The sequence below is a fragment of the Myotis daubentonii genome, chromosome 10 (assembly GCF_963259705.1).
Source record: "Myotis daubentonii chromosome 10, mMyoDau2.1, whole genome shotgun sequence".
NCBI lineage: Eukaryota > Metazoa > Chordata > Mammalia > Chiroptera > Vespertilionidae > Myotis > Myotis daubentonii.
Window position 1 is genome coordinate 65,881,366 of NC_081849.1, and position 13,982 is coordinate 65,895,347.

At 40.3% G+C, this 13,982-nt stretch overlaps 1 protein-coding gene across 4 annotated transcripts in view; it reads left to right on the forward strand.

Moving 5' to 3' along the window:
- Positions 1-13,982, forward strand: part of CREB5 (cAMP responsive element binding protein 5) — a 407,945-nt gene that overhangs the window by 352,278 nt on the left and 41,685 nt on the right. The gene's annotated exons all lie outside the window — the stretch shown is intronic.

The window sequence follows — 13,982 nt, forward strand, 5'->3', positions numbered from 1 at the left end:
CTAAAGTCTCTTCAACTTAAAGCAGATCCCTAACGATCAATCTTTTATGATCCATCTAAAATGTAATCCCTGCTTAAAGGATTTTGCACCCAATCAGGTGGCCTGCAAATACATTAAAGTTTTATTTCATTGTAAAAAGAAAAAAGTTAAAATTTTAATAAAGGCCCTTTAGAAAAACTATTCAGATATCCTTAACATATTTGAGAGAGGTTAATTGAAAAAGATCCTCATAAGGATAAGAAAAAAATAGTACTATCATTTATACAATTTTGGGACTTTGCATACATTAGACTTATTTGGTAAAAAGGCAGAATTAAATTTGATTTGGATCCATTGTGTGGAGGAGTGGGGGTGGGGAAGAAGAGATTTGAGGGGCATGACGTGCCCTTCTGGGAGGGAGGCACTCTTCTTTCCTATCCCCAGAAGGGAAAGAGGAAAGGCTAGTGAAGAAAAAGACTCTCGAGGGAAGAGGGTGTAAAGGTGGAGAAGTTTCCAGAAGGTGACTGGTGGCATTTGGAAGCACTTATCATCCCATGCTTGAGTCTCCCCCTTCTTGGAGGGGCTTCTGCGTCCCCAGAATGGGTAAAGAAGCCAAAACCCATGTTGCATGAAGTAGGAGTAAAGGAATCACAACACCTAACCTGAGGTGTAGCAATTACCCTCAGTATTTGGAAATCTGCAGTGTGGGAAAGGAGTTAGAGTTGCAGAAAGACTGATCTTACCTCAGGTTGACATGGAGGGCTCTGTAGTCAGTGAGCTTTTCCGGATCAGAGGGTGAAATGGAAATCTTGTGAGGATACTGCGTGTGTGATTAGGGGAGAAGGATTCCTCCATAAAATCTCTACTTTTAATTCTTCTATGACCAAGTTAAGGTTTTAAGCAGTCACTTTTGGACAAGTCTCAAGAGAATCCTACAAACACTGAAATTTGGTTATGAGCTCCAATCTAGTTCCACCGTTAATGACATCACATAAAGAAATTCCTCCCACCCAAATGAGTTAACCACGTTGGCCAACTTCCCAGAAGGAGACAGTTTCAACCAGTTGATAAGATCTGAGTTGAGCGCTTTCATTGAGGATAGTGTTCAGTCTCTTCCCTTTCCTTCTCAGGCAGCCTCCTGGGCAAAGCAAGACCTCTCTTATCCTTCCAGACCATTCAGAAGACCCTGTCCTATAAATGAGTAAGCATTGACCTCTACCCATAAATGCTTGGTTGTAAATTCAGTCCTCTGGTACTCTAACAAACAACACTTGCATCTTTGGTCTCAATGATGAAGGATTAACATGCAAAAAGTTAGGGATGTAGTAAAAAAAAAAGACATTTCTTTTCTTTTTTTATTTTCTTTTACTAAAACTTAGTCAGATAAATTAGACCTGTTTTGACCAGGCCTGCAGCTCTAACCTCATTCTGTGTGCACGTTGTTGGCTTATGAACCTCCTGTGTAGATAAAGGACATGTCCTGGATCCTCAATACACATGTCCTGTTGCAGCTATGAAGTAGAAGTAATTAATTATACACTCGAGTGCATGCAATTCGATTTTGAAGTTAACTCCTTATTCAGGAGGACAGGGGGAAGGTTCCTTGGTTACCCAACTGTAATGTAATTTCTTGGACCCAAGCGGAACAATTGGAGTATGACCATACTCAAAATGAAGAGATCCATTATTTGGTTCAATAGAACAAACCAGGAAGCTGGAAATTGGGATGAATAGGATCATTGGAACAGCCTTCCAGCTTTAAAATCAAGCATTTTCATTACCAAAAGAAGAGGGGGATTATTGCCAGTAGTGATATTAAGCCAGTATTGACAGTAGGGCCATCATTGTGTATAACTGTGCCTAGTGACAGATATAGAACCTGACCTCAGACCGAAGAAGGGCCTCCACAGCAACTTCTCCCATTAGCCTTATTCTTGCCGCAGATGGAAAATTTTGTATGGGAGCGAGAGTTATGAAACAATGAGCTGTGAGGAAGGGGAGTTGGTGAAGAGAAGGGGAGAGGGGGAAACACAATAAGGCTTCAGCTGCAACTTGGTTGGTTGTCTTGCCTAAGAAAGCAGAACTGTGGCCACTTCCAGGCACAAGCCCAGGCTAAGCCTTTTTGGGTGTCCGTGGGAATCCTTTGCCTGGTATACTGGAGCATCTGCTTCCAGCTGTAAGCTTAATCCCATCACCAAAGTTTCGAGTGTGGAAAGAGAAACAACAAAAACCAGGGCATTTACACCTCCTTATGCAGTCCTGCCCAGAAACATTTTCATTAGCCAGCCTTCCTGAATAAAGTACAAGAAATTCGGTATGAGATATTTTGTTATATATTTTAGGTCTTTTATTATGATCCCTTTTTCCCCATTCATAAGTCTACTTACTGATTTGGTTTCCATAACCAGAAAAATGACTAAGAAAAAGGAGCAAAAACCTAATTATGGTGAAAACACATCAATGATACTATAGTTGGTAATCTGATTATTTTTTTGCCAATAGACAAATGTAGGCAGGCTTTAAACTTTGAGTTGCAACATCAGCACTACTTTTTTTCTTTCTTCAACTAACTGTGATGTTTCCTGTTACGTTAGAAACAAAATCATCATGCTTACTTTACATCCCCATGACTATTCTGTAACTCCCAATTTGTACTTCTTAATCTCTTCACCTATTCACCCATATCCCTAAGCCTCTCCCATCTAGCAACCATCAAAATGTTTTCTGTATCTATGAGTCTGTTTCTGTTCTACTTGTTTGTTTATTTTGTTTTTAAAATTATTGTTGATAGATATCTATTACCATTTTATTGTTCTTTTTTTTCTCTCTATTCTTTTCTTCTTTTTAAACACGACCCTTTAACATTTCATGTAATAATGATTTGGTGATGATGAACTCCTTTAGCTTTTCCTTGTCTGGAAAACTCTTTATATGTCCTTTGATTCTAAGTGATAGCTTTGCTAGGTAATATTGTAATACCTATGTCAGAAAGGTAGGAGAGTCCCAACTGGTTTGGCTCAGTGGGTAGAGCATCAACCCGTGGACTGAAGAGTCCAGGGTTTGATTCCAGTCTAGGGCACATGCCCTGGTTTCGGGCTCTATCCCCAATAGGGTGTGTGCAGGAGCCAGCTGATCAGTGATTCTCTCTCATCATTGATGTTTCTATATCTCTCTCCCTCTTCCTTCCTCCCTGAAATCAATAAAAATATATATAAAAAAAGAAGGGTAGGAGATTTATCAGGATGATCAATTAGCAAGTTATATAATGTCAACTCACTGGGTTGTACATATAAAGCTAATGTTAATATTGTATGTCAACTGTACTTGAAAAGTAAAGTTATTTAAAGTCAAAAACATAAAATATAAGTAAAAATAAAACATTATGAAATTGCAGTAGAGCTTAAAAGAACTTTGTTATGAATTAGTTTCTCTCTTTGAATAAATCACCCTACTTTTCTCCACCTGAATTTTCGTCTTTTCTCTGTGAGGGCATTTGGATGAACTGATCTCTAAGACCCTAGTGGTTCTGCAAGCAAGAAGAGAAAGTGGCCCTTCCTTTAGGGGAAGAATACAGGCTTGAAATTCCATGTTCACAACCCTCAAGATTTTTCAAGGGAAATATTCAGCCAGTGAATGTTGCCTTATCAAGGGAATTATCTTAGAATAGGGGGTTCTCCTCACAAAGGAGCCTCGGCAAGTTCTCCCTCCTATTAGGACCCCTTTTCCTCTTTAACAGGAAGACAATAACACCCATCGCAGAGACTTGTGTAAATGCATGAAATGATTTCTATCGGGCTCCTAGCATATGTTAGAAGCAGGACAGCCCCTCTCATATCCTGGTCTCTTTGTTTGGGTATTTCATTTGTAGCGCTAACCCTTCCATTAAACTTCCAAGTATATTTTTAATGGCAAGTACCTGAAACAAAAAAGGATCTGTGTCGAGTCCCAGACCTGGCACTTGGTAATGTTGAAAGCATTGGCTGCCAATTTGCCATGCCGGTAATATCTGATTTACAGTTCCCCATGGGTGGGTGAGTGAGAGGGTGGGGTTCAATCTCTCAGGAGAAGACATTTTTCTTCCTTCTAACTTTCTTCTTTGGTCATGTAATAAAAGGTTGAGTGACTGTGCTTCATGGAGCCGGAGAACATCCCAGCCCTCCTCAGCATGGCTGGCATGTGGGTCTCCGTGTTTCCCTGGCAATAAATTTCTCATGAGGGCAAGTCACCTTTTTCTTCCTGGCCTGGTAAAAACTAGACAGCAAAGGACAGTTTTCATTTTGAAACTCGCCCACTTTCTTGGGCAACCACCTATCTTGGCTGCCCAGCCTAGGCTTTCAGAGACATGGGATAGTTTCACTTATAAAATCCACTTCCTCAGAAAGCAGACGCGGTGGAGTTTCCTGAATTTGGCAGAATCTCTCTTTAGAGACACTCCACTTCAGATAGCTAGACACTAGGATCTGTGGACTCAGGTCTAGAAAATGCTCAAGTTGGAAGCTGGGTCAAAACTGAATGGGGAATAGAATGCCCATATGAGGGGCCAGGGGAATGTGAAGCCAGCCCACCAGCAGGGGCTGTGAGTTCAGGATCACTGAGCCCCAAATCCTCCTCAGGGACAGCACCCCACACATGAAACTACTGGCCCATCCCACCAAACACTTAAAAAGAAAGGAGCAAGAACTTCTATGAATTAAAAAAGACAGGCAAATCTCTCTTAAAGACACTTTCTAACTAAATACAGTAAAATTCTCAATGATAGGTCTCATAGAACAAAGCAGTAAAGCCTTTGTAGAATGCTATTATTCATTTATTTTTGTAAGTTAACTGATAGCTGGGGAGACTAAAAGACTTGTCCAAGTTTAAGATAAGGGAGGCTGGCTTTCTGAAGCAAGTCCTTCTATGAGTCATTGCTGGGCACAATGTAGTATGGGAAGCATTTGGGTTTAAAGGTGCCCCTTGTGATTGGCTCTGGTCTATTATTTTGCTAGTCAGGGATCTTAGGTAGCTTTCTTAATTTCATTGATCTAAATTCCATCCTTACAAAATGGACCATGTAATATCTAATGTGTGGGTCATTGCAGCAAATTTCAACGCGTGTGCTGCAGCACGCTGATGTGTTGCACACATTTTTTAAACATGCAGTACCTGACTATTTAGTCAGGGGCACTGACTTCTTTTCCCTTATCAGGGGTGGGCAAACTTTTTGACTCGAGGGCCACAATGGGTTCTTAAACTGGACTGGTGGGCCGGAACAAAAGCATGGATGGAGTGTTTGTGTGAACTAATATAAATTCAAAGTAAACATCTACACTAATAAAAGAGAAAAATGGTAATTGGCGTACGATGATACCCTTTTCATTGGCTAATCAGGGCTATATGCAAATTAACTGCCAACTAAGATTGGCAGTTAATTTGCATATGTAGGCACAATGCAGGGAGGCGAAAGGGAAAGCAGGAAGAAGCCCCCTGCCACTGACAGTGATCGGAAACCCAGGGGGAAGCTAAGAGCTGGGGGGCAGGGCCGCCTTTGCCCTGCCCCCCAGCCATGATCAGAGAATCAGGCGCCTTTTCCACCCTGGCCAGTGAGAGCAGGAAGTAGGGGTGGAGCCAGCGATGGGAGCTGGGCACGGTCGAAGTTGGCAGTCCCAGGAGCTAGGGGCCCCTTGCCTGGGCCTAAAGCGGAGCCCACGATCGCGGGGCCGCTGCAGCTGTGGGTCCCCGCTGCCCGGCCGAACGCCTCAGCCAGAGGCATCCTGCAGGGGCAGGGGCGGAGCCCGCGTGATCGCGGCGCCCCACGCTGCCACTGCAGGTCCCCGCTGCCCGGGCCAGACGCCTAGGCCAGAGGCATCAGGCCTGGGCTGGGGGCAGAACCAGTGATAGGGGGAAATCAGGGTCCCCTGCCCAGGCCTGACGCCTCTGTCAGAGGCGTCAGGCCTGGGCAAGGGGCCGATCCTGCGATTGGAGGGTGATGGGGTCAACGCCTGAGGGTTCCCAGTATGTGAGAGGGGGCAGGCTGGGCTGAGGGACACTCCCCCCCGCCCCACACCCAGTGCACGAATTTCGTGCACTGGGCCCCTAGTATGCTAATAATATGCTAAGGCCACTCAACCACTTGCTATGATGTGCACTGACCACCAGGGCGCAGATGCTCTGACCGGTAGGTTAGCTTGCTGCTGGGATCCAGCTGATCGGGACTGAGTGAGATGGGCCAGACATGCCCTGGAGCCCTCCCGCGGTCCCTCTCTGGCTGGCCCAACCTCCCATGTACCTCTCTGACCCTGATTGTGCACCAGTGGGGTCCATTGGCCTGGCCTGCACCCTCTCGCAATCCGGGCTGAAGGACCCCTCCCCCCCTCCCCCCCCCCCCCGCCCTGAGTGCACACATTTTGTGCACTGGGCCTCTAGTCATTACATAAAAGGGTACGGTCTTTTTTTTTTATTTTTTTTAGTTTTTTTCATTTCAAACGGGCCGTAGTTTGCCCACGGCTGCCTTAGATTGTCAAATAAAACAGTGACAACAGCCAACACAATAATAGCTGTCCAGTGTGAATGAATCAAAATTATACCTATTTTTTGGTCAGATCTACAAAAAAAGGAATATATATTTTTTGTGTGCTGCAGAATTAGTTTATGTGCGCCATGAGATTAAAAATTTCACTGGGTTATTGTAAGGTTTAAATTAGTTATTAAAAGGCAATGTTTTAAAGAGCTTTAGAATTTTTTTACTATTATTTTCAAGCCCACATTCCTTTCAGCCTACATTCTGCATCTTCTTTTAATATCTTAATGCTTTCTTAAACAGGTTGATTTCCAAAAGGAATCTTAAGACTTCGTGTTGAACTCCACTTACCCCCACTGTCATTCTTTCATTCAGAAAAAAAATACTCTATTTTCAAATGTCATAGCCTAATTGGCTGTATAATATATATTTACCCTTAATTAGGAAAGTAAAATAACCAAAAAGAATGTAGCAAAGTAAGTTTTCATTCTAAAGTTTAAGCATAAATACCGAAAGTTTGTGCCCAGTTAGATAGCTATTCTTATCAATTACTACTCTAAAAAAGTTTTTAAAAAACCGAAGCTATTCCACATAACTGGTAAACTAAAGTAGATGTGGGCAAACTGTTTCCAAAAAAAAAGCCCAATAATCAATATTTTGACTTGGTGGGCTATATGGTGTCTGTAACCACCCAAAAAGCTGCCATAGACAATACATAAAGGAATGGGCACGGTTGTGTTCCAATAAAACTTAATTTACAAAGTCAGACAGCTGGCCAGATTTGGCCTAAGGGCTGTCCTTTGCCAATCCGTTTCTTAAAGAAGCCTATGTCTTTCCCCGATGTTCCTATTTAGCGTTATATTAGTTGATACCTCTGAGCTCAAATCATTTCATCTAGTATGACTCCACCCAGGTGAGTGACTTGAGGGACTTAGGGAGCACTTAAACTCAGAGCTAATTTTTAATGAAGGAAGTTGGCCTACAAGAGCCTTAGTCCTCTAATTGCTTCCTAGCATCTTTCATTTCAGTTCCCATGCCATGCTTTACAATGTAGAGGTGGATGGAGAGTGTTTTCCAACACGAAGATTTAAGCTGGAATATTGCCCAGGCCATTTATCTCACGTTTCCCTCTACTTAAAGGTTGTTCATTAACTGATAGACTTGTAGGGGAGAGTTTCAAATTCTTGAGTATTGAGGAATTCTTTCATCTTTTCTTTTTTTTTTAACTATGAGGGTTCTTGTTGTTGTTTTTTAAATGTTGACTTAGTTTCCATTTCATAGTTGCTGTCAAGACTTGGAGAATTTTCTGTTTTTTATCAATAAGTTGCTTTCACACTTTCAGAATTTTAACTGATGGTAAAACCAAGGGCTGCTGAAGTAGTAGTCGAGACTAAGCTGAAACAATAAATAACTTGAGTTTTGTCCCATGTTTGGCATTCATTTGTCAGGGCCATGTCACTTCTCTACTCAGCCTTCATTTCCCAGACTATAAACAGTATTATTAGAGGCCAAATATTCAGAGTTGTCTCTGGGCCCTTCTGAAAGGCAAACTTTCCCTCGGCTTCTCTTCAAAGACCCCTCATGTTCTTCCCAGAATCCTACATTTACAGTATGGACATTCGTGATGCTAAGTCCTATGCTTGCCATACGGCATTACATAATTATTTTCCCTTCAGGTGTAATTACGGAATTGCCAATGCTGCGACTCTGTTTTGCATTATTTCACACGTATTTTCTAGTTTTGATTTAGGTCTCTGCGTGGTATGCCATAAATCAGCAGAGTGAGGGTGGGTAATGAAAGCAGATCAAAACACAGCCCTCCCTGCTATAGAATGTTCCTCAAGTGACACTCCATAATTCAAACGCTGCGAGGCACGGGGCAGCCAAAGCCGGGCACTGCGACAGTATGAGTTGTTTTTGTTAATAGAGATGAAATTATGGGTGTAACTAGCTGGCAGTCCTCAAACAGACTTTAGCAAACTGTTTACTCAGCTGTCCTCAGGCAACAACTTAATACTTGTGGATAAAGTTATTCGCCCACCATCTCCCAAGTGGTATAGTCCGGGGATCCCAATTTGTTCTCACTATGAAAAAGAAAGAACAAGTTTGCAACTCTCCAAACGCAGTCTGGATTCTGGCTGGGTTTTGTTTTTAACATATCAAGCTTTTGGCACCATGATTGCTAAAAATCTCCTTGTCCTTTGTGGTCTGCAGTTCAGAAATCTATAAGAAGCTGAGATCTAAAATGTTTGTGTGGCTTAAAGAAACCTTGTGGTCCCTAATGCTAAACCCTTGTTACTGTTTGTTCGCCTTCGCTATCCCCTTCACCCACGATGCCTTCCCCTTCCTCTCTGCCTGTATGCATCCTTTTAGACCCAGCTCCGGCACCTCCTCCTGGAAGTCTTCCCTTATCCCCTAGCCTCGCCCAACAGATGTTGACCTAGGAATTTTTCTCTAATCCAATTTTGAAAAATTATCACACAGTGCTTAAGATATATAAAACTGTATAAAAATAATATAATAATCACCAATTTGCCTACCAGCTCTAGTTCAGAAGCCCCTGAAGACTAGAAGAATCACTATCTGATTTTGGCATTTATTTCCCCATGGATATCCTCATATAATAATATATCTTATATATATTTATCTCTATGTAAATGCAGATAAATATATAATATGTAAATTCTAATGGATATATAATATTAAGGGACATCTAATTTTAATATATAGTAATTTAGTGTATTATATGCTTTATATAAATGTATATATTCTAAAACCTGATTATTTGGGGCACTCACCTTTATGCTTATCAGATTTATCATGTTGATTCTTGTAGTTCATTTCTTTCCACTGCTATATGTGTTCCATCATTGAAGTTTATTTATTTTGCACACTTAATGTATTTTCATCTGGGTCCATAAAATTTTAAAAGCATTATCCTGACATTACTATTGTCTTAAGATCATTTGCCTATATATTTTTCACCCTCTATGAGATTAAAGGTTTCTTGGGCAGAGGTCACAATACAGGTTTGCTCTTTTGAATTGAATTGCTACAAGAGATCCAGCAAGTATTGTCATTTTTATACAAATGAAGACACTGCCATTATGTCACTGTCCCTTGACACACATCAAGGTTCCATCTTCTGGTTCTCCTAGCTGAGAAGTTCAGCAGCACTGTCATAAAAGCCACTCACACTTACTAGAGACGACCAGAACGTTTCTCTTGAATCTCTGTGTTTCCTAGAACTCTGAATTTCTTAGTCCAGAAGTTGAAACTTCTTGGAAAAATTTAAAAAATAATGTGAACCTGCTTTTCATTTGGAGGAACTGCACCTCAGAACAAGAAAGCTGATAGCAGAATTAAAAACAACTTTTTAAACTGAGGCAGAATTCATATACCACCAAATTTTCCTTTGAAAAATGTACTGTCTAGTGGTTTTAGTGTGTTTACAGAGTTGTGCAACCATTAGTGCTGTAACTTCAGGACATTTTTTTCACCCCACAAGAAATCCCTTAGCTTCCCTCCTTCCCCCTTCAGTCCCTGGCAACCACTAAGCCACTTTCTGTTTCTATAGATTTGCTTGTTTGGAATATTTCATACCAATGGAATCCTACAGTATCTGGCTTTTGAGATGGTTCTTTCACTTGCATAATGTTCTTAAGGTTCATCCACTGTGTATCATGCATCAGCACTTCATTTCTTTTTATTGTCGAATAATATTCCATCCTATGACTATACCACATTTTATTCTTCCATTCCTCAGCTGATGGATATTTGACTTGTTTCACTTCTTGGCTATTGTGAATAATGTTGCTTTGAACCTTCATGTACAAGTTTTTGTGTGTATGCATGTTTTCATTTCTCTTGGGTATATACCTATGAGTAGAATCGCTGGGTTATATGGTAACTCTGTTTAAGTTTTGAAGAACTGCCAAACTGTTTTCTAAAGCAGCTGCACCGCTTTCCCTAAGTAGATTCTTTCACGGAAGTGAACACTCCAAAGACATTCCTAGCTTGCTTGTAATCATTGTGATCCCCAATTTAATGTTCTGGGTTTTCTTCTTTCCTGTTTTTTTTTTTGTTTGTTTGTTTGTTTGTTTTTCACTTTGGTTTCTTCAATTCTTTTTTGTAATGTTCTAAATTTTAAAACAATGTCTGCATTCGCTGTATTATTCCCTGAATGTCATGATTCTTAAATTTCTCTAACAATTTCACACTTGCTCTTCAATTTGTGAATGAAATTGTCTTATTCCAGGTTGCATTTACACATTAACCTCAAGTTGATATTGTAGTAAAAAACCCATATAGTAATTTCCCTCCCATGTTTGTTTTATCTTCCAGACTTAAATGACTCTGGTATAGAAAGGTTAGCAGAAAAATACCCCCTAGTTTAAAATATAGAATTTTCCATGTAACTACATTGCAGTAACAGTGTAGGTGATTTATAGTTGAGTGAAAGGAAGAAGAAAGACAGTGTGACGTCCTGCAGGCACCTTTGCAAAACAATCAGAACAAGGACAAATTAATCTGCCATCCAGATGTTTGCCCATCACAGATTCTGGGACTTAGGAATCCTCTCTGTTTTGGAGCCTTTATTTTATTGTACAAATATGAACCTTCACACTGTTTCTTTTAAATTCTTTGATGCTTGGCTAATTTTAAAAGTTGTATTTATTTTTTCTGATTGAAAGGTAATATAAATTGACAAAAAAACAATTTTTAGGAAAAGCAGAGGAAATATAGAAGAAAATAAAAATAAATAAAAGTAAATAACCTGTGGCCCAATTACTCACAGGTTAGTACTGTCAACAGAATATTTTCTTTTGGTCTTTTCGCTAAGCATAAATATTCTTTGAAAACACGATTTCTCTGGTTGAACGACATGTCTTCATACAAATGCGCCGTGATTTATGGGACCATCCCCTGAAGGAGACCAGTTTATTGATCTTTCCTGCATTGTTTGTTGATGTTTCCATACTGAATTGTGAATACCTTTACCTTGTTTTCACATGATGGTGGGAAAGATGGCCAGACACCCAGGGCCTACTCTTCCCATGGAGAAAATGGGAAATAAAAAAATTCCATAAGAAAATACTGAGAACTTGTAGAAGGTAGAAAAACATCTTTAGGTAAACAGAGTTTTCTAATTGTATTATAATTTAATGTCCAATTAATAAAAGCTATGTCATATTTGTCACAATTAGTGATAAGCTATAAGCAATAAGTTTTGACTTAAAAGCAGAGGATTACAATAATTGTACATAGAAAAAGGCCAAATAACACTTTAAGGACTTTGGGCACAATAAATATGTAGAAGTAGGAAATTACTCCTCCACCTTTTAGGATTTGATTATCAGTTATTATTGGAACGGATTATTGTTATAAGTCTGTGATTCCCGATCATGTTGGAGATATAACACTGGTTAGATTTTTTAAAAATCATAATGCTTTCCCTCGTGAAATCCATTTACAGATACAGGGACTATTTCCATCCACAGACAAGTAATAGGGAGTATGAGCATAAAATGAATTCTAATTACGTTTATCATTATCATTTTTGGAAACTCCTTAAGGAAATGGAAAATGTCCTAGTATATTGCCAAACACAATAAAAATGACTGGGCGTAGAGAGTAAAAATCACTATTATAATTAATTAATGTGATCCAGAATAATAAATATTATTTGAGTAATTAAATAAGGCTGAAAAAGAAAGTTAACAAAATAAACTTATTTCAAAATACCGACAACTTTTTTCCTCCACTTCTAACCCATGAGTCAGATACATCAAATATATTTTAAATATATTTTGACTTTATGTTAGGATTTAATAACATTTTTATAGATTTTAAAAATTCTTGTCATTCATTCTAAACTGAGGAAACCGATCGCTTTTACCGTTGTTGTGAAATACTAGCCATGCCAAGGCAGACTTCTTCCTTCTCGATGCATTTGCAATTTTACAAAGAGCTTCTGGTGACTCAGAAAATCCCATGCATCAATTTTCCAAATTAGATTTTATGTGATTAAAAATAAATTTAAATCAAACAGAGACGTTGGTGTGCTTCTGAGAATTCTCATGTCAGGAGTTGGCAAGTATGGGCCATGTGTAGGTGTATGTGTGCTTGCTAAGTACTGTGTGAGCATTTAGGACCTTATTTGAAAAGTTCTTTCCTGGAAGAAGAGTAAAGGGTACCGCTTTGGAACCCAGCCTGCCTGCTTCAGAGGAGAAGACAGGGGGGTGGTAGACACGAAGGAAATCCACGGTTTAAAAATTAAAGAAATGGGATCAATGGACTTGTTATCCTGGGATATTTAGTAACTGGGATTATTTGTTCCTGCGGAGCTCTTCTTAGGTAAAGGAGAAGGGAGTATTCTTATAGCATAAATAATGCCTCTTTCTACATTATGGAGACTCCTGTATCCCAGCTTGCTTACCCCAATGGCCATCAATTGGTGGCAGAGTCAATGTTTTCTTTTTTATAGATGAAACTGACCAAAGGCATAACCTGCTTTGGTTGCTGAAAGAGAAGGTCAGCCTAGATAGGTAATAAGCATCTGGGGTCACTTTAAGTAAATAACGAATGTTAGCGTCGATGGCGGATGAGAAGACGCTCATTCTGTTACCTACGGGGCACCTAAGCCTTGTTAGAAACTTGGAATTTGTCCCCCTCAAACCGTCTTGTAAGATCCAGCTGAATACCGCCTGGCTGTGACTCACCTTCCTGGCCACCCTCGATGCTGTCGGGCTCTGTCTCCTCTGACACTCACTCTCTGTGCTCCCACTATAATTTGGCGCCGATGACTATTTGCCCGTGGTGTATATACTTCTTATTCCTCAAACTAGACAGCAAGTTTCCTGAGGGTAGGAGCCAGGTGCCCTGCTTCCCTTCACTCCCTGCCTCTCCCGCCCACTGCCGGCCTATCCAGTTGGTTCCTATGTCTTGGGCAAGGGAACTGCAGTCTGCAGTGTGACACTTGTGCCGTTAAACCCCAGAGATGGAGAAGCTGACTGTCAAGTGAGCTATCCAAACACCCCCTGCCGAAGTCTGTGTGCTCTGTCAGCTCCGTGGAAAACCCAGCTTTCCCTTCTTAGCAGAGCAGTAGCCCTTAACTAAGCAATGGAAAAGGCATTCCACCATTCGAAGCATGATTAACGCTGTACATATTAAAATGCTTCTAAGTCAGACCTGTTTAGATCACCTGTCCCTTTAGCCTTGTGGTTCTTTCAACTGTTGTTTGTTGAAATATACTGAAGCATATACTCAGCATACAAGACAATGGTTGGTTGTTTGTTTTTTATTTTAGCATTCAGTAGCTGCAGCCCATTCCCCCCCTTCTGCTCTGTAGTTTATATTTATGATGGCAGAATAGTAAATTATATTAAAACTCCCTTAGCCTAAAAAATGCCACATTCTGAATGCATATTAAATTGGAACTTGAGGATAGAATTGTGCTATTTCTGTAACATTGAACTCTGAAGGGGAGAGATATTTTACATCC